The sequence below is a fragment of the Triticum urartu genome, chromosome 2A, assembly GCF_056163025.1.
Source record: "Triticum urartu cultivar PI428250 chromosome 2A, HENAU_Tu73, whole genome shotgun sequence".
Taxonomy (NCBI): Eukaryota; Viridiplantae; Streptophyta; class Magnoliopsida; order Poales; family Poaceae; genus Triticum; species Triticum urartu.
Window position 1 is genome coordinate 573,533,221 of NC_141874.1, and position 20,972 is coordinate 573,554,192.

Consider the following 20,972-nt stretch of genomic DNA (forward strand, 5'->3'; position numbering starts at 1 on the left):
TGAAGCGGGGAGTGAGCCACGTCGAGTGGTGGCAGTGGGTGGAGCTGGGGTGGCCGGAAACAACGCCGGCGACGAGTTTGGCGGCGGCTGGAGCTCGGGTGAGGTCGAACTAGTCGCTAGGGGGCACGGAGAGGCGCGTGGTTTAGTGCGTTGATCTCCTGGGGGTGCGGTAGGGCTAGTGGACAGGGTGGCGCGGCCATTGGGTGGCTGGAGCCTCGTCGGCGATGAGCTCCGCGGCGGCGCGTGCGAGTGAGCTACGTGCAGTCGCTACAGGGCTCGAGAGAGGGAACAGAGAGGGTGGGGAGGTGGCTGAGCTCACGGGGGTCACGTCGAGGCAATCGGCGAGGTCGGGGACGAGCTGATGCGGCAGGGACGGTGAGGGGGATCTCCGGTGGCCGGAGTTGGGGAAGACGGGGCCAGGGTAACTCCAGAGCGGGCGAGCACTCGGGGCTCGGCCTGGTCGATGTAGTCGACGATGGCGGAGCTCGTGGACACGATGGCACGGCGCGAGGACGACGGAGGGCGCGGCTACGACGACGGTGCGGTGGCAGGGGCGTCGGCCATGGTGGGGAACGGCGAGGGAGAGGCGTTGGGGACGAATGAGCGTGTCCAGGGGCTTCGGTGCGTGACGTGGAGGCGTTCGCGGCGTCGAGGCGGTGGCCAGGTGAAGCAGGGAAGCAGGGAGGTGGCATGGCGAGCTCCTGTGCTCGCCGCCGAGCACCTGCTCGCCTCGCTGGCTAGGCGAAGCAGCTGCATGGAGCGGCTATTGGGCCGGGCCAGCTAGGTGGGCCGGCTGGTGGGCTAGGTGGGCTGCGCCAGGTAAGTCTCTGTTCTCTCTCTCTTTTTCTGTTTTTCATTTATTCTATTATTTCTATAACTTCAAGGCTTTATTAAAAATGCCAGGGCATTTCCAAAAATCATAAAATTAATCATGGCTACTGCTTAGAATATATCCAACAGCAAACATTTTAATTTATGATTATTTGAGCATTTAAAATATTTTATAGCATTTAAATGCCCAAATGAGAATACTATAAGAATTAATCCAATGACCTTAAGATGTCCTAGAAAAATGTGCACCATTTTTGTCAAAGGTTTTAACCCAAAACAAAAAGGGTGGGCTTTTTAGAAGGTCATTTCAGGTTCATTGAAATAGTTTTTAGTAAACCCTAGTTGTTCTAGGGGGGTGCTGGGGGTTCTGTCATCCCCATTTCAGTTTTCTAGGAATTTAAACATGATGCACATGTTCAACCAATCCTAATGCATGACTAACACAGGGATGTGACAACTAACAACTCAGAACTCGGGGACAAATTGGAATCAGTGAGAAATAACAGTTGATGAAGAACCCATAAGAAGTTATGCAGTTCCATGACATTATCAAGATATCATAGTTTAATACTCAACGGTAGATCAAAGTAAAGGTTGGACAGGTGCAATGATCTGCAAAAGACAAGTACTTCAACTTGTCCGATAGATGGTATTAATGAGAAAATATGGTCGGAACCATGATTGCAAAGGACCAAACATAGATACAGGACGAACTTATAACAAGCGGATTATTATCATTTACAAGAAGCTTCGATGGTAAGTTTCACATCGGGTCCATGGGCATGAACGCAAAGGCTCAAGGTCGACTCCCACTTCTTCCATGCATAACCTTTCATTTTACTTCTCGCTTTTGATGAAGCTGTAGTGTAGAAATTTTATCTAGCAAAATACTAGAAGAGTATGGCTCGTGAAAACTTTCGAGTTCACACTTAATAAGGAAGGCATAGGTTCAACCCGTCAGGGTATCGTGGAAACATATACCACAAGCTTCAATAGTAAATACCACAAGCTCAAAAGTAGAGCATGGTTGACAAAAGTAGAGGATACAATTTACCAAAGGCATTATGTATCATGTAAAGAAATCACAAGAATTTTGGTTGTGAGGGACATTTTCGGATAATAGCCCGACAATGGGTATGGCGGTCCACAACGGAGCTGATGTGAGCATCGGCACACAATCAGAAGAAGAAACAATGCAAATGCATTGGAGTATAGAAACAATTGACTAACTCAAAACTCAAATGCAAAGGAATTATCATTTCCAAATCAAGGGACCAGAAGCAAACACTCTGATCAAGGATGGATAAATTCAATAGACCTAATGGTACAATTGACGGCAATTTGATTGGTCGAGGACGAATTCCAGTTAAAAGAATGGCAACTCAGCCGCAAAGGTAATTTATAAGGATCAACGATGATTGCGGGCATTCGCAAACATATCGAATCAAATGCTCATTATGACGATGTCAAAGGATGCTAATGAATATTGCTAGTCATATGGAATTAACCATATTGCAAGCAGGTAAGGAAGATGAGGAGCAATAGGCTACCGAGGATTTCAGAAGATCGAATAGCATTTCGGAGAATTTTGTGAAACACATAAACAACTGGGGATGAACGGATACTCGGTAAGTGGAAGGAATATCCGTAGGGGTATTCATGTGGCAATGAACTGCAAGGCAGTAGGCACATGGTATTCTTGGAACAATAGAGAGAATTTTGGGGTATCTTGTGATAACAAGATCAACGAAGAATGATTGTACGAACGACAAGAGTATGACGTTATCCATAAGGGTCTATCGATGGAAGGGAATTGCAAAAGCGATGGCACAAAGTCGCAGGAGAACATCGTAGAGTATCTTCGGAACCTTCTGGTGCAGCAGGCGATCATCTGTAATAAGGGGCTCTCCAGGTGGATGTGATCACGAGATCCTAATGTTAGAGTTAGTAAAACCATTTTAACCCGAGTAGAAGAGAGATCAGAGTCCCAGAGTATAGACGAGGAATAAAAGATCCTAATACCACCCAATGGCGACGTGGGCCCGTAAGGCACACAGCCATGTTAGTAAACGTTTTAGTAATGTCTAGACTCAACTTCGGCCAAGGAGTGTGGAAGGGGGATTCTTACAGGCAGTCGGATCTGATACCAACTTGTAACGCCCCCGATTTGACCGTACACTAATCATACACGCAAACGTGTACGATCAAGATCAGGGACTCACGGGAAGATATCACAACACGACTCTACAAATAAAAATAAGTCATACAAGCATCATATTACAAGCCAGGGGCCTCGAGGGCTCGAATACAAGAGCTCGGTCATAGACGAGTCGGCGGAAGCAACAATATCTGAGTACAGACATAAGTTAAACAAGAATGCCTTACGAAGGCTAGCACAAACTGGGATACAGATCGAAAGAGGCGCAGGCCTCCTGTCTGGGATCCTCCTAAACTACACCTGGTCGTCGTCAGCGGGCTGCACGTAGAAGTAGGCACCTCCAGTGTAGTAGGAGTCAACATCGACGGTGGCGTCTGGCTCCTGGGCTCCATCGTCTGGTCACAGCAATCGGGTATAGAAAGGAGGAAAAGGGGGAACAAAGCAACCGTGAGTACTCATCCAAAGTACTCGCAAGCACGGAGCTACACTACATATGTATGCATTGGTATCAAATGGAAAAGGGGGTATCATATGTGCACTGAACTGTAGAATGCCGGAATAAGAGGGGGATAGCTAGTCCTGTCGAAGACTACACTTCTGGCCACCCCCATCTTACAGCATGTAGAAGAGAGTAGATGGTAAGTTCACCAAGTAACATCGCATAGCATAAACCTAACCAGCGATCCTCTCCTCGTCGCCCTGTTAGAGAGTGACCACCGGGTTGTATCTGGCACTTGGAAGGGTGTGTTTTATCAAGTATCCGGTTCTAGTTGTCATAAGGTCAAGGTACAACTCCAAGTCATCCTATTACCGAAGATCACGGCTATTCGAATAAATTAACTTCCCTGCAGGGGTGCACCACATTTCCCAACACGCTTGATCCCCTTTGTCCGGACACACTTGTCGGGGCCATGCCCGGCCTCGGAAGATCAACACGTCACAGCCCTACCTAGGCACAACAGAGAGGTCAGCATGTCGGTCTAAATCCTATGGCGCAGGGGTCTGGGCCCATCGCACATTGCACACCTGCACATTGCGTACGCGGCCGGTGAGCAGACCTAGCATCCCTTATACAAGAGCAGGCGTTCTAGTCCAACCCGGCGCGCGCCGCTCAGTCGCTGACGTCACGAAGGCTTCGGCTGATACCACGATGTCGAGTGCCCATAACTGTCCCCGCGTAGATGGTTAGTGTGTGTAGGCCAGTGGCCAGACTCAGATCAAATGCCAAGATCTCGTTAAGCGTGTCAAGTATCCGCGAACGCCGACCAGGGCCAGGCCCACCTCTCTCCTAGGTGGTCTCAACCTGCCCTGTCGCTCCACCACAAAGTAACCGTCGGGGGCCATCGGGAACTCAGGCCCACCACTACCTGGATGGAGCCACCTGCCCCTTCAGCCCCCATCCCCAAACAGCATCACCGGTAATGTAACAGTGTAAAGTATATAGTATATGCCCATGATCACCTCCCGAAGTGATCACGACCCAGTAGTATAGCATGGCAGACGGACAAGAGTGTAGGGCCACTGATGGAATACTAGCATCCTATACTAAGCAGTAGGATAGCAGGTAAACCTAACAACAGTAGTAGCAAGGATGGGCTATGCAGCAGTATAGGATTAACTGAAAGCAGTAACATGCTACACTACTCTAATGCAAGCAGTATAGAGAAGAATAGGCGATATCTGGTGATCAAGGGGGGGCTTGCCTGGTTGCTCTGGCAAGAGAGAGGGGTCGTCAACACCGTAGTCGTACTGGGTAGCGGCGGCGTCAGTCTCGTAGTCTACCGGAGAGAAGAGGCGGAAGAAACAATGAATACAATGCAAACAGATGCATAACGATGCATGACATGTCAAGTAGCGGTGCTGGGTGTGCCCTAACGCGGTATGAGGTGATACCGGTGAAGGGGGGAAACATCCGGGAAAATATCCCCGGTATTTCGCATTTTCGCACAGATGAACCAGAGGGGAAAGGTTGCGTCTTCGCTATGCTAGGGATGTGTGGCGGACGAACGGGTTGCATATCCGGATTCGTCTTGTCGTTTTGAGAAACTTTCATGTATAACACTTTTTCATCTGAGCTACGGATATTTTTGTATGATTTTCTAAAGTTTTAAACAATTATTAAATTTAAATTAATTCGAAAATTAAAAGGGAAAAGGCTATGGATACCCAGAAGTGTACCCAGCCAGAGGCTGACTGGTGGGCCTGGTCAACTACTGACTCAGTAGTTGACTAATCAACTTTGACTAGTCAAAGGGCTGACCAGGGTCCACCCGTCATTGAGCTAGTTAGTAACAGATTGATTTTATTATTTTGTTAGCTTAATTAGTGGGTGGGGCCCAGTGGTCAGTGACAGTGGCTAAACTAATGTAAGTAACTAATTTATAACTAACCTAATTAGTAGGGGCCACATGGCAATGGGCCATTACATCTAATCTAGCGCGCACACACACAGATACACAGGGCCGGCCAAGGCATAGCCAGCCACCATAGCTGGGCACGCAAGCTCGCGTGCGGCGGCCATGGCCAGGTGCTTGGTGTGGTAAGGGCCAGGAGGGCACGGCCTCGCTTGGACGGAGGCGGTGCAGGCCATGCGCGTGAGTGCAGAGGCGCGGGGTGCCGGCGCGGCGAGGCAGAGGCGGCTGGGTGCAGGCGAAGCGGCGGCAACAGGCAGTGTCCACGGCGAGGCAAGCGGTAGCCGGCGCAGGCTAGTAGTGGGCGCAGCTGAGCATGCAGCGGCTAGCAAGGGCACCGACAGCACAAAGAACAGCAGTAGCAAGCCGGCAACAGCAGCGGTAGTAGCAGTATGCACACACACGTGCGTACGCAGAGCTTCGGGTCGGCGATGACGATCTCAAGGCAGCGGCTACAACGACGAATGGAGGCGGAAAAATAGGGGGATTCGAGGGAGGGCCTCACTGTGAGCGCGATGGCGTGGTCGGGGAGGCCGGGGAGGTCCTGGTGGCGTAGATCGACGGCGACAACGGCGAGGCAGTGGCGGGGCTGAACAGGGAGAAGCACTCGATCCCGATGGTGTGGCGGCTCCCGAATCGTACGCGTGGTCGATGATGAAGCAGCGGACGTCGGGGGTTCTTCGGGACTCGGCGGTGCGGTGCAGGGCAGCCGGTGGCCATGGAAACAACGACAATAGCGAGTTGTTGCGCGGTGCGAAGAAGAGAACGAGCTAGGGGAGGGGAAAGTGGGCGCTAGGGTTTGCCTATGCGCTCGGGGATGGTCTTATCCTCCTCCCGACGTCCCTGTAGCGCCAGATGTCGAGCATCGGCGGACCGGGCGCCGTGGATTTCTGCCACGCCAAGCCTCTGTACAGGGAGGAAGGAGATGGTTTGTTGGTGGGCTGGGCTAGGTACTGGCCCTTTGGGCTTTAGGTGTACAGTAGTTAGGTATCCCCCATTTGTTTATTTTTCTGCTTCTATTTACTCTCTGATTTCTTCTATTCACCACAGTTTGGCACTTCCTTAAAATACCAATTAGATTTTATTCATCATGAAACTTGTCAATTAAATACTTCACAATATTTTGGGATGACATACCAAGTTTGAGGTTAATTGGAATTGTATAAATATTTTCTTATTTTGAGATGGCTATTTTATTTGCCGTTGGACCACTTTATAAATTCCTTGGGGTTAATTGGTGGGTCAAATAAGGTTGGGTTCAACATGACAAATGATCAAGAAAATTATTGAACAATGCGAACATTTTAGTTTTAAAGTTTGAAAACTTTTACCGTTTTGACTTTATTTTAAATTTGAATTTTGAACCGGTTTTTGAACTAACGAGAGATTAGCAACAGTAATCGTGGTGACGTGGCACCATTAGTAGAGAATTACTGTGGCTTAATTATCCGGGTGTCAGAATTTAATGTCATGCCACGAAGATGATGTGGTAGAAAAACTGGCCTGTTTGACGAAAGTTTGGACACACACCCCTCACAAACCGGAGCAACTCACTAGAAGGTTCCTGGTTCCGAGAGGGAACAATGCATGTTTGATGACGAACGGGAGATAGCTTCCTCTTACGGCCTTCAATTTTTTTCTACGTCTAACGTGCACTAATACAACTGTCATGTGAATTTTTTGAAAATTCCAGGGGTCATTTGACCTTTTAAAGACATTTAAGTGATTTTCTAACCATTTAATGACCGTAATTCAAATTTGAACTACATCTACATTCAACGCCTAACCATAACGGTTTGAAAAATCATATTTTTGTGTACTTGTGTGCGAGTTAATTCCATGTGCAGTAAATTAGAAGGAATTTTCAAACATATTGGTCTTAAGGCATGGGCACACATGCATGGAGTAGCATGGCATTTTAATTCCAAAAAATTAAAGAATGATCAGAAAAACATGAAACCTTGCTTGATTCAATGTCATGCCACCAAGATGATGTGGAAAAAAAATGTCCTGTTTGACGAAAGTTTGGACACACACCCCTCACAAACCGAAGCAACTCACTAGAATTCTTGTGGTTCCGAGATGGAACAATGCATGTTTGATGACGACCGGGAGATAGCTTCCTCTTATGGCCTTCAATTTTTTTCTATGTTTAACATGCACTACTACAGCTGTAATGTGAAATTTTGGAAAATTATAGGGGTCATTTGACATTTTAAAGACATTTAAGTGATTTTCTAGCCATTTAAATCAAATTTGAACTACATCTACATTCAACGCCTAACCATAACGGTTTGAAAAATCATATTTGTGTACTTGTGTGCGACTTAATTCCATGTGCAGTAAATTAGAAGGAATTTTCAAAACTATTTGTCTCACGACATGGACACATGCATATGTATGCATGGAGTGACATGGCATTTTAATTCGAAAAAATTTAAAAAATATCAGAAAGACATGAAACCTAGGTTGATGTAATCTCATGCCACCAAGATGATGTGGTAAAAAAATTGGCATGTTTGACAAAAGTTTGGACACACACCCCTCACAAACCGGAGCAACTCACTAGAAGGCTCGTGGTTCCGAGAGGGAACAATGCATGTTTGATGACGAACGACAGATAGCTTCCTCTTACGGCCTTCAATTTTTTTCTATGTCTAACGTGCACTACTACAACTTAATATGAATTTTTTGAAAATTCTAGGGGTCATTTGACCTTTTAAAAAATTTAAGTTATTTTCTAGCCATTTAATGACCGTATTCAAATTTGAACTACATCTACATGCAAAGGCTAGCCAAAACAGTTTGAAAAATCATATATGTGTACTTGTGTGCAAGTTAATTCCATGTGCAGTAAATTAGAAGGAATTTTCAAACCTATTGGTCTCACGACATGGACACATGCATACATATGCATGGAGTGACATGGCATTTTAATTCCAAAAAATTTAAAAAATGATCAGAAAAACATGAAACCTTGGCTGATTTAATGTCATGCGACCAAGATGATGTGGTAATAAAATTGGCCTGTTTGACGAAAGTTTGGACACACAACCCTCACAAACCAGAGCAACTCACTAGAAGGTTCGTGGTTCCGAGAGGGAACAATACATGTTTGATGACAAACGGGAGATAGCTTCCTCTTAGGGCCTTCAATTTTCTTTCTACGTCTAACATGCACTAATACAACTGTCATGTGAAATTTTTGAAAATTTTAGGGGTCATTTGACCTTTTAAATACATTTAAGTGATTTTATAACCATTTAATGACCGTAATTCAAATTTGAACTACATCGACATGCAACGCCTAACCATAACGGTTTGAAAGATCATATTTTTGTGTACTTGTGTGTGAGTTAATTCCATGTGTAGTAAATTAGAATGAATTTTCAAAAATATTGGTCTCAAGGCATGGGCACGCATGCATGGAGTAGCATAGCATTTTAATTAAAAAATATTAAAAAATGATCACAAAAACATGAAACCTTGCTTGATGTAATGTCATGCCACCAAGATGATGTGGTAAAAAATTGGCCTGTTTGAGGAAAGTTTGGACAGACACCCCTCACAAACCGGAGCAACTCACTAGAAGGTTCATGGTTCCGAGCGGGAACAATGCATGTTTGATGACGAACGGGAGATAGCTTGTGACACCCCGGCTCAGAGAAACCGGAACGCCTCGTATTCCAGCCCAGAGATCGAGGTGAAATCTATGGAATATGACACTGCTTGACATAGAACAAATCAGCTCTTATTACAAGAATAATAATACAAGGGTCTGATATTACCAAGAAGCACATCAGCACGGCGACACTACGCCTGCGATACTATACTTGCTGTATGCTAGCAACAGAACAACTCGTAGCAGCGGAATACTTCTAGAAGCGGAACAATGACGAAGGTGGTGAACTCCACTCCGCAGGGACTCTGGCTGGGACACGATCTAGCTCACACGCACGGCAACCATCGACAAGAAATCAAGAAATCATGGCATCACCTACAATCTGGCATGACACGCCAGGTCAGTACATTGAATGTACTGGCAAGCTCACAACAACCATAAACATCAAAGCAAGACAATAACATAGCATTTAATAGGTTAATTAAATTAACAACTATTATGATGAAACAATTACTAAGCATGGTATGAAACTAATACAACACTAATAAATCACCATCTCAGATCTCCATAACCATATCTCTCTTGGCTAACCGGCCAAGCAATATACCATCTCGATCACCTCGTGATCCAAACCAAACGGTGATCATTCCGCCGATCAGTACCACGACCAACACTTGGTCTCAACCGTGATCCTTCCGGCGATCACTACCATGAGCAACACTTGGTCTCCAACATCATCATCAACATCATGCCAATCTGTACTTCTCAACATATCAACATATAAATGTATCACCTATAAGTCATTCTGTCATGTGAGTGTTGATCGAACGGTGTGACCTAGTACGAACCCTTGCCCGTGACCGAGGGCGTGGCTATCGATAGATTTAAATACACACTCTGTAGAGGTAGCGCACTTTACCCACACCACGGAACCCATGGCCTCGCACTCCCATTCGGGTGGACCAACGGCGTTTTGACAAAACCGATCTACTGCCATGACACTCTCCCGGCCACTCGGACCCACTCCCAACTGGGCTAGTCCTGGGTGGCCCCATGTCTACCAAAGACATAACGACCACCATCGTGGCCAAAACGTCCCTCACGGGGACCTTGCACATAACAACAACAATGAGCACACAAGGCTTATGTCTGCCTACCTGATCAGGGTAGTGCGCGCCCATAACGTTCCCTAGTTGGAGGCACCGGCGAGAGGCACGGCAATAGACCACATTAGGGCCTTCCCATAAAGGCAAATGTGGTTGTACTGGAAAAGCCCGGTTCGGTGGCACCTGACCAACTTAATGACAGAATTTATCCCCAAAATATAATAGTAAGGACTGATACTCCGATATCATCTATCAACCTATAACCCAAGTCATGGCACTATCCAACAAATTATCCAAAGCTTAATATCATCATATCAAAATACTCCGAGGACAGTCTATCATTACTATCAAGATGAATCCAAGAGCGATAAGACTACTACCCAAATATCAAGAACTAACTATCCAACTATGATCCACATGCAAGCATCATTTCCATCATCATACTCCAAAACATAATATCATCTAGCATCATGATGAAACTAATACTAGCCACTAATAATCCAAAGGTAACATGATATCCAAAGTAATACTCCAAAATAATACCAGATATCATCATGAAAAATATTCATAAAAGCCACTAATAACCCGAAGGCAACATGATATCCAAAGTAATACTCCAAAATAATACCAGATATCATCATGAAAAATATTCATAAAAGCCACTAATAATCCGAAGGCAACATGATATCCAAAGTAATACTCCAAAGCATAATATCATCATGGACATAATCATCAAAATATAAGTCCTAGAACTCCAAGCAATATCATGGCAATATCAACATCAAAACAATACTCCGAGTCATGCCATGAACAGATCATACCTAGCTAATGCAATGTTTTAAACAAGTTCAAATAAATAAACCATGTCACTGCAATTTAATCATGCAAATGGAGGATGTGGCTTGCCTGGGGGTGGAAGAAATCACTGGGAAGAAGTGCGAGAAGCTCGCGGAAGGAATTGCCAGAAAACGCTCTCTCTCTCGGAGGGGGCTGATTAAGAATAAGGGCAAAATGGTCATTTTCAGAATGTCAAAACATCATGAAAATGTTACCAACATAACGGGCTCGACGAAACAAAGAAGTGGGCTTTGGAATCACCTGATTTGGAGTTGGGAGTAAAAAGATATAAGGGTTTTTCTGCCAGGGACCCATCTGTAAGAAAAATCTTTACAAACTGGGCCTGGATAGAAAAACAGAAAGCGTCTTCTCAGGAAATACGTTTGCTAGAGTGGAAAACATACTTTTGGCCCGAAGAAGAACAAAGTACGCTTTCAGAAGGGGAAATCGCACTCGGGCAAATTCCGCGTCCACTTATCCACGTCAGCGAGGGGGCGGGGCCGGGCCTTGTGTCGCTGACGTGTGGGTCCAGCACGGCGTCTCTCTCCTCCTGGCCTTCTCCTTCTTCTGCCCCGACGCGCGCCCACTACACAGAGGAGGACCGCCGGCGCCGGCTCTCGCCCGGTCAGCTCCGGCCACCTCCGGTGGAGCTCGGACCACCGGAGTGACCAGCGCGAGGAGCTGCACCCGCCTGATGAGTCTTCCCACGTCGGAGAGCAGCGGAGCAGGAAGAATGGGGAGACGCAGCGGAGGAGAGCTTCAGCCTCCGGGGAGTGCATGGCAAACGACCACGGGAGGAGGAGAGGTGCTGGGGTGGCTCCGGGGTGAGGATGGAGGTCTCTGGTGGTGTATATAGGGAGGGAGGAGCTCGGCTTTGAACGAATTTAGGCCAAGGCCGAGGCGGGCACGGCGGCCATGGGGGAGGGAAAGGAGGCGCTCGAGCTCCAGGGAGTGCATTGGGGAGGCTTCTAGAATGCGGGGGAGGCCAGTGGTGAGGAGAAACGGATACGGGGTGGCCTTATATAGGCAGGGCGAGGGAGGTTGAGCTGGCGTCGCCGCGGATGCATGCCCACACTCACGAGCTCGGAGGTAGGCGACGATGGAGGCACAGGGAGAAAGCTCACGGGGAAGAGGAGGCCAAAGGAGAAGCAGAGGAAGAAGCCGAGCGCCATTAAAACATGTCGGGGCACTGTGCTCCCATGGGCGTTCGGCGGCGAGCGTCGGTGGGCGTCGGTGAGGAAACGGACGGAGGGGGAGAGGGGTCCAGGGGAACGGCGACGACGCGGGCCAGCTGCTGGACACGCTCACGCGCGCGAAGGCGACGAGAGGAGGAGGGGGTCCAGCACAAACAGCCACTGGACGCGGCTGCTGCACACAGAGCACGTGCACAGGCACGCCATTGTCGTGGTCACCGCGTGCACTGGCATGTAGCGGGGGATATGGGCTAGAACTTGTTGTCTATAGGCAAGTTCATCCAGGGAGGTGTCAACTACGGTGGTGGTTTGGTTATAACTACTGTGGTTAAAAGGTAATCACCCTCTGAAGTTTACTGCAGTAAACTTGGGTGAACACTGGTGATCAACAGGGATTTTACTGGCGCCAAAGAGTTTGTCTGGGGGGATTAACTAAGGAAGGACTATGATCCTGGAGGTTTTGAGGCATAATGTAGCACAAACTAACATAGTTGCTTTGTAACTCACACTATGTGTCCAGAATCAATATTTGGATGATGCACTCACATGGAGTAACCACTTGAGGTAAAACTTGGCAGGGCTTAGTGATTTGGTCAGATAAAGGTGCTGTAAAAATTTCATACCAATTGGTTTTACCAAAATGGTACTTTCTTCACAAACATCCTTGCTGACCAGAAACTTGCAAGAATTCTAGAGAAATATTCGCTTTATGAATTGATGCCAAATTTGGTGGAGAGAAGTTATATAGGTAGGAGAATGCTCTGGTAAATTTTCAGGTAAAATGAAGCAATATACAATATACTTGCTTCACAACCTGAAAATATTGACAGAATCAAATATTTAATGTTGTTCTCACATATATCAAGGGATGGATCTTAAATTTGTAGGAGTGAGATAATATGAGCACATGAAGGAGTGTGCAAAATTTCAACTCATTTGTATAACCCTAGCTAGCACTTACTTCACAAAGGCTTCCCTCAGACAGGAACTTTGAAAAATCACTGAGGAAATTTGGCTACGCAAATAAAGTTGAATTTTGGCGCAGGGCAATTATTTGGATGATATAGCATGCCCAAAAAGTTTGGGGACAAATGGGCAAAGATAAATAGCACTTGCTTCACAATGTGCCATTTAGGACAGAATAGGAAATGAATTTATTGAGCATGATGAGGAATATGGACAATGAAATATTTTGCCATATTTGGGGAAGATATGACCCAAACAATTTCTAAGAATTATTTGGGGATTTTTGGATGGACAGAAATATAGGTTGCTTCACAACCTAGGGCAGATAGGATTATTCCTTTAACAGAAAAAGGAATATTTCCTACAAAAAGGAATTAGGGTTTGGCCAAGCAGTCGAGTGATATGATCTTGGCAAAGTTTTTAGAATGATGAGCCACTTGGGAGGGGAAATGGGGATGATTTCCCAGGTGACAAGGCCACAGAACCACTCCAAAAAGAAAAACAGAGCAAAAACCACTTAAATCAAAAGAACAAGATAAGGGCCAAAATCCAGGCTGTTACAACTCTTACCCCCTTAAAGACATCTCGTCCTCGAGATTTAGTTGCTCTAGGAAAAATTATGACTTCAGGATACCGTTTCCAGGTATCCTTTTTCCTTTATTTATTGTTCCCCAAAGAATTTTATATGATTTGATTATCTTTGCTCAGGGTGGTTTGCTTCACCTTTCCCCCAATTTCTGACGGGTCTTTGCTCATATACCAATTTATTTTTACTGCGTTGATTCCCCATACTGATGACCCACAAGTATAGGGGATCTATCATAGTCCTTTCGATAAGTAAGAGTGTCGAACCCAACGAGGACCAGAAGGAAATGAGAAGCGGTTTCCAGCAAGGTGTTCTCTGCAAGCACTGAAATAAGTGGTAACAGATAGTTTTGTGATAGGATAATTTGTAACGAGCAACAAGTAACAAAAGTAAATAAAGTGCAGCAAGGTGGCCCAATCCTTTTTGTAGCAAAGGACAAGCCTAAACAAACTCTTATATAGAGAAAAGCGCTCCCGAGGACACATGGGAATATCATCAAGCTAGATTTCATCACGCTCATATGATTCGCGTTCGGTACTTTGATAATTTGGTATGTGGGTGGACCGGTGCTTGGGTACTGTCCTTACTTGGACAAGCATGCCACTTATGATTAACCTCTATTGCAAGCATCTGCAACTACAACAAAAGTATTAAGGTAAACCTAACCATAGCATGAAACATATGGATCCAAATCAGCCCCCTACGAAGCAACACATAAACTAGGGTTTAAGCTTATGTCACTCTAGCAACCCATCATCTACTTATTACTTCCCAATGCCTTCCTCTAGGCCCAAATAGTGGTGAAGTGTCATGTAGTCGACGTTCACATAACACCACTAGAGGAGAGACACCATACATCTCATCAAAATATCGAACGAATACCAAATTCACATGACTACTAATAGCAAGACTTCTCCCATGTCCTCAGGAACAAATGTAACTACTCACAAAGCATAAACATGTTCATAATCAGAGGGGTATTAATATTCATACAGGATCTGAACATATGATCTTCCACCAATTAAACCAACTAGCATCAACTACAAGGAGTAATTAACACTACTAGCAACCTACTAGCACCAATCCCGGACTTGGAGACAAGAATTGGATACAAGAGATGAACTAGGGTTTTGAGAGGAGATGGTGCTGATGAAGATGTTGATGGAGATTGCCCTCTCCCGATGAGAGGAGCGTTGGTGATGACGATGTCGATGATTTCCCCCTCCGGGAGGGAAGTTTCCCCGGCAAAACAGCTCCGCCAGAGCCCTAGATTGGTTCCTCCAAGGTTCCGCCTCGTGGCGGCGGAGTTTCATCCGAGAAGATGGCTTCTTATTTTTCCCATCGAAAGACTTCATATAGCAGAAGATGGCCACTGGAGGGCCACCAGGGGGCCCACGAGGTAGGGGGCGCGCCCAGGGGGGTAGGGCGCGCCCCCACCCTCGTGGGAGGGTGTGGCCCCCTGGTGAATCTCTTCCGCTGAGTATTTTTTATATATTCCGAAAACGTCTTCCGTGAAGTTTCAGGACTTTTGGAACTGTGCAGAATAGGTCTGTAATATTTTCTCTTTTTCAGCCCAGAATCCCAGCTGCCGGCATTCTCCCTCTTTTTGTAAACCTTGTAAAATAAGAGAGAATGGGCATAAGTATTGTGACATAATGTGTAATAACAGCCCATAATGCAATAAATATCGATATAAAAGCATGATGCAAAATGGACATATCAACTCCCCCAAGCTTAGACCTCGCTTGTCCTCAAGCGAAAAGCCGAAATCGAAAAATATGTTCACATGTTTAGAGATAGAGGTGTCGATAAAAATAAAATACGGACATGAGGGCATCATGATCATTCTTAGAACATCAACTTATATAATTCTTGTCATATGATTTCTTATGCTAGAGTAATAATTCAATCACAATTTCAAGTATGAATTGTAAACTTCATTGAAAACTAACAAACTATAATCTCAGTCATTGGATCAATTGCAATTTATCATAACAGAGGAAAGAGTCAATGTATAAGAGCTTTTCAGCAAGTCCACATATTCAACTATCATATAGTCTTTCACAATTGCTGACACTCACGCAATACTTATGGGTATGGAGTTTTAATCGGACACAGAGAAAGATAGGGGCTTATAGTTTTGCCTCCCAACATTTTACCTCAAGGGTAATGTCAACAATAATAGTTCATGAAAACTCACATCCAATTAGCCATATATACCAGGATCTTTCCAACATACTATTCTTGCCAAAGGATAAAATGTAAAAAGGAAGGGTGAAGATCACCATGACTCTTATGCAATGTAGGAGATAAAAGTAAAAAATAAGCCCTTCGCAGAGGGAAGCAGAGGTTGTCATGCACTTTTGTAGTTGGATGCACAAAATCTTAATGTGAAAGAACGTCACTTTATATTGCCACTTGTGATATGGACCTTTATTATGCAGTCTGTCGCTTTTATTTCTTCCATATCACACGATCGTATAAAGCTTATTTCTCCCACACTAACAAGTCATACATATTTAGAGAGCAATTTTTATTCTTTGCACCAATGGCAACTTACTTGGAGGATCTTACTCAATCCATAGGTAGGTATGGTGGACTCTCATGGCAAAACTAGTTTAAGGGTATTTGGAAGCACAAGTAGTATCTCTACTTGGTGCGATGAATTTGGCTAGCATAAGGGAGAAAGGCAAGCTCAACCATGTTGGATGATCCATGACAATATAATTTATCTCAGATGTAAGAAAACATAACCCATTACGTTGTCTTCCTTGTCCAACATCAACTCTTTAGCATGCCATATTTTAATGAGTGCTCACAATCATAAAAGATGTCCAAGATAGTATATTTATATGTGAAGACCTCTCTTTCTTTATTACTTCCTATTAATTGCAACGATGACCAAAACTATGTTTGTCAACCCTCAACAACTTTTATTCATCATACTTTCCCTATGTGAGCTCACGACTCTCCATAAGATTCACATGATCTCTTTGTTTCTTTTTATTTCTTTCTCTTTTATTTCTCTTAGGATCATGGCAAAATAATCAAGCTCTTGACTCAACACTAATCTTTATTATATAGCTCACGGACTCGATTACATAAAAGGGTTATAAAGAAAAACTCACAACTAGATCATACTAAGACTTTTATTCTACTAGAGCAAGATATTACCAAAAGGATCAAACTAAGAAAAACAGTAAAGGTAGAAGTGATGGTGATACGATACCGGGGTGCTCCCCCAAGCTTTGCAGTTGCCAAGGGGAGTGCCGATACCAGATGCTCAATTATTCTTTGTTGGTGGAGAAGGTGATGGTTTTGTTGATGGCGTAGGCTTCTTCCTTAATTTGCGCTTGAGGACGGAATTTTGGCCCCTTAGGTCATCGATCTCCTGCTCCAAGCTCAGTATCTTTTTGCATAGTTCCTGCTTGTTTTCCCGCAAGAGGCGAAAAGGGATAAACTCGATCTTAGGTTTCCTTACTCTATCTGGGAGGCTTGACTTTTTGAACTCCACATGCATGTCCCCAGGTTGAGGTAGTGGGACTTCATCTTCATCTGAGCTCGTCTCCTCCTTTCCCTTGTGTTCATAGTCCTCTTCTTCTTCCGTAGTCCAACCACAATGCTCCACATCCCCATACACTTTAGGATCTGCAAGGTAATCAGCCACGTAGCTTTCTTCTTCCGAATCCTGGGACGACATGTTGCTCTATCTACAGCAGGACAGCTCGGAACAAAGAAAAGAGATATTTGCATGATATGCTGGTCAAAACATTCGGGAGATTATATAATGAATTTTTACTGACCAAAATACGTGTCGTGTAAGAAAACGGAGTCCGGAGAGCACACGAGGTGCCCATGAGGTAGGGGGGCACGCCCAGCGGGGTAGGGCGCGCCCTCCACCCTCGTGGAGCTCTCGTGTCCTTCCTGGACTGCTTCTTATTTTCCTATTTTCCTAAATATTCCAAAACAGAGAAATATTGCCTTAAAAACTATTTTGGAGTCAGTTTACTTACCGTACCACATACCTATTCCTTTTCGGAGTCTGAAACATTCCAGAAAGTGTCCCTTATGTATTCCTCCGGGATTACGGTTTCAATAACATTGGTTTCAACATTTATGGGATTACCTGAGATATAATGTTTGATTCTTTGACCGTTCACCACCTTCGTATTTATTCCTTCGAAGTTGTTGATTTTTATGGAACCGGAACGATAGACCTCGTCGATAACGTAAGGACCTTCCCATTTAGAGAGAAGTTTTCCTGCAAAAAATCTTAAAAGAGAGTTGTATAGCAATACATAATCACCTACATTAAACTCACGCTTTTGTATCCTTTTGTCATGCCATCTTTTAACTTTTTATTTAAACAACTTGGCATTTTCGTAGGCTTGGGTTCTCCATTCATCGAGTGAGCTAATATCAAATAACCTCTTCTCACCAGCAAGTTTAAAATCATAATTGAGCTCTTTAATAGCCCAATATGCCTTGTGTTCTAGTTCGAGAGGTAAGTGGCATGCTTTTCCATATACCATTTTATACGGAGACACACCCATAGGATTTTTATATGCAGTTCTATAAGCCCATAATGCATCATCAAGTTTCTTGGACCAATTATTTCTAGATCTATTAACAGTCTTTGCAAAACTAATTTGAGCTCTCTATTACTCAATTCTACTTGACCACTAGATTGAGGATGATAAGGAGATGCAATTCTATGATTAACATCATATTTAGCAAGCATTTTACGGAAAGCACCATGAATAAAATGTGAACCACCATCAGTCATTAAATATCTAGGGACTCCAAATCTTGGAAAAATAACTTCTGTTAGCATTTTAATATAAGTGTTATGATTAGCACTACTAGTTGGAATAGCTTCTACCCACTTAGTAACGTAATCTACAGCAACTAAAATATGTGTATGTCCATTAGAGGAAGGAAAAGGCCCCATATAGTCAAAGCCCCAAACATCAAATGGTTCAATAACAAGTGAATAGTTCATAGGCATTTCTTGACGTCTACTAATATTACCAATTCTTTGACATTCATCACAAGATAAGACAAACTTACGGGAATCCTTGAAGAGAGTAGGCCAATAAAAACCAGATTGCAATACCTTATGTGCAGTTCTATCTCCAACATGTTGTCCTCCATAAGCTTCGGAGTGACACTTGCATAGGATCTGTTCCTGTTCATGCTTAGGTACACAACGTCTAATAATACCATCTACTCCTTCTTTATAAAGATGTGGGTCATCCCAAAAGTAATGTAATTAGCATAATCATAGAAGAACTTTTTCTTTTGATGGTATGTGAAACTAGGTGGTATAAACTTAGCAACAATGTAATTAGCATAATCAGCATACCATGGAGCAGTATGAGAAGCATTTATGACATTTAATTGCTCATCAGGGAAGCTATCATCAATAGGAAGTGGTTCATCAAGTACATTTTCTAACCTAGACAAATTGTCTCCAACGGGGTTCTCAGCTCCCTTTCTATCAACGATATGTAAGTCAAATTCTTGTAGCAAGAGAACCCATCTAATAAGTCTAGGTTTAGCATCCTTATTTTCCATAACATATTTAATAGAAGCATGATCAGTGTGAATAGTTACTTTAGAATCAACAATATAAGTTATGAACTTATCACAAGCAAATACAACTGCTAAGAATTCTTTTTCGGTAGTAGCATAATTTGTTTGAGCATTGTCTAGGGTTTTACTAGCATATTGAATAACATTTAATTTCTTATCAACTCTTTGTCCTAGAACAACACCTATAGCATAATCACTAGCATCACACATAATTTCAAAGGGTAAATTCCAATCAGGTGGCTGAACAATAGGTGCAGAGATTAATGCTTTCTTAAGTATTTCGAATGCTTCTACACAATCATCATCAAAGACAAATGGCATATCTTTTTGTAATAAATTAGTCAGAGGCCGGATTTTTTTTGGGAAGTCCTTAATGAACCTCCTATAAAATCCGACATGGCCAAGGAAACTTCTTATACCTGTGATGTCCTTGGGACATGGCATCTTCTCAATAGCATCAACCTTGGCTTTATCAACCTCAATACCTCTTTCAGAAACTTTGTGCCCCAAGACAATACCTTCATTAACCATAAGTGGCACTTTTCCCAATTCAAGACAAGATTAGTTTCTTCACATCTCTGCAAAACTCGATCAAGGTTGCTCAAATAGTCATCAAAAGAAGATCCATAGACGGAGAAATCGTCCATGAAAACCTCACGAATCTTTTCACAAAAGTCAGAGAATATAGCCATCATGCATCTTTGAAAGGTAGCAGGTGCATTATATAAACCAAAAGGCATACGTCTATAAGCAAAGGTACCAAAAGGGCAAGTAAAAGTAGTCTTTGATTGATCTTTGGCTGACACAGGTATTTGAGAGAAACCAGAATAACCATCTAGAAAGCAAAAATGTGTATGTTTGGATAATCTTTCTAGCATTTGATCGATAAAAGGTAATGGGTAATGATCCTTTTTAGTAGCCTTATTTAATTTGCGGAAATCAATTACCATCCTATAACTTGTAATAATTCTTTGAGGAATCAATTCATCTTTATCATTAGGAACGACAGTGATACCTCCCTTCTTAGGGACACAATGGACAGGACTTACCCACTAACTATCAGCAACGGGATAGATTATACCTGCCTCAAGGAGCTTTAGTATTTCCTTTCTTACCACTTCTTTCATTTTAGGATTCATCCGTCGTTGATGATCATGAACTGGTTTAGCATCTTCTTCCAAATTAATTTTATGTTTACATAGAGTGGGACTAATGCCCTTAAGATCATCAAGAGTATACCCAATAGCAGCACGACGCTTCTTCAGAGTTTTCAATAATCTCTCTTCCTCATGCTCTGAAAAGGTTAGCACTAATAATAATAGGATATATCTTTTTCTCATCAAGATAAGCATATTTAAGAGTATTAGGTAAAGGTTTAAGCTCAAACACGGGATTTATGTCTACTACACAACCTTCTTCTTGTAGACGTTGTTGGGCCTCCAAGTGCAGAGGTTTGTAGGACAGTAGAAAATTTCCCTCAAGTGGATGACCTAAGGTTTATCAATCCATAGGAGGCATAGGATGAAGATGGTCTCTCTCAAGCAACCCTGCAACCAAATAACAAAGAGTCTCTTGTGTCCCCAACACACCCAATACAATGGTAAATTGTATAGGTGCACTAGTTCGGCGAAGAGAGGGTGATACAAGTGGTACATGGATAGTAGATA

The 20,972-nt window shown here is 43.8% G+C and overlaps 1 long non-coding RNA gene across 1 annotated transcript; it reads right to left on the reverse strand.

The window, feature by feature from the left end:
* Positions 1-3,060: 3,060 nt before the first annotated feature.
* On the reverse strand, positions 3,061-6,280 carry LOC147985983 (uncharacterized). Its single transcript, XR_015616966.1, has 2 exons — positions 5,906-6,280; positions 3,061-3,384 (listed from the first exon to the last, which is right to left on the reverse strand). It is a non-coding gene; the product is annotated as an uncharacterized LOC147985983 (long non-coding RNA).
* Positions 6,281-20,972: the final 14,692 nt, after the last annotated feature.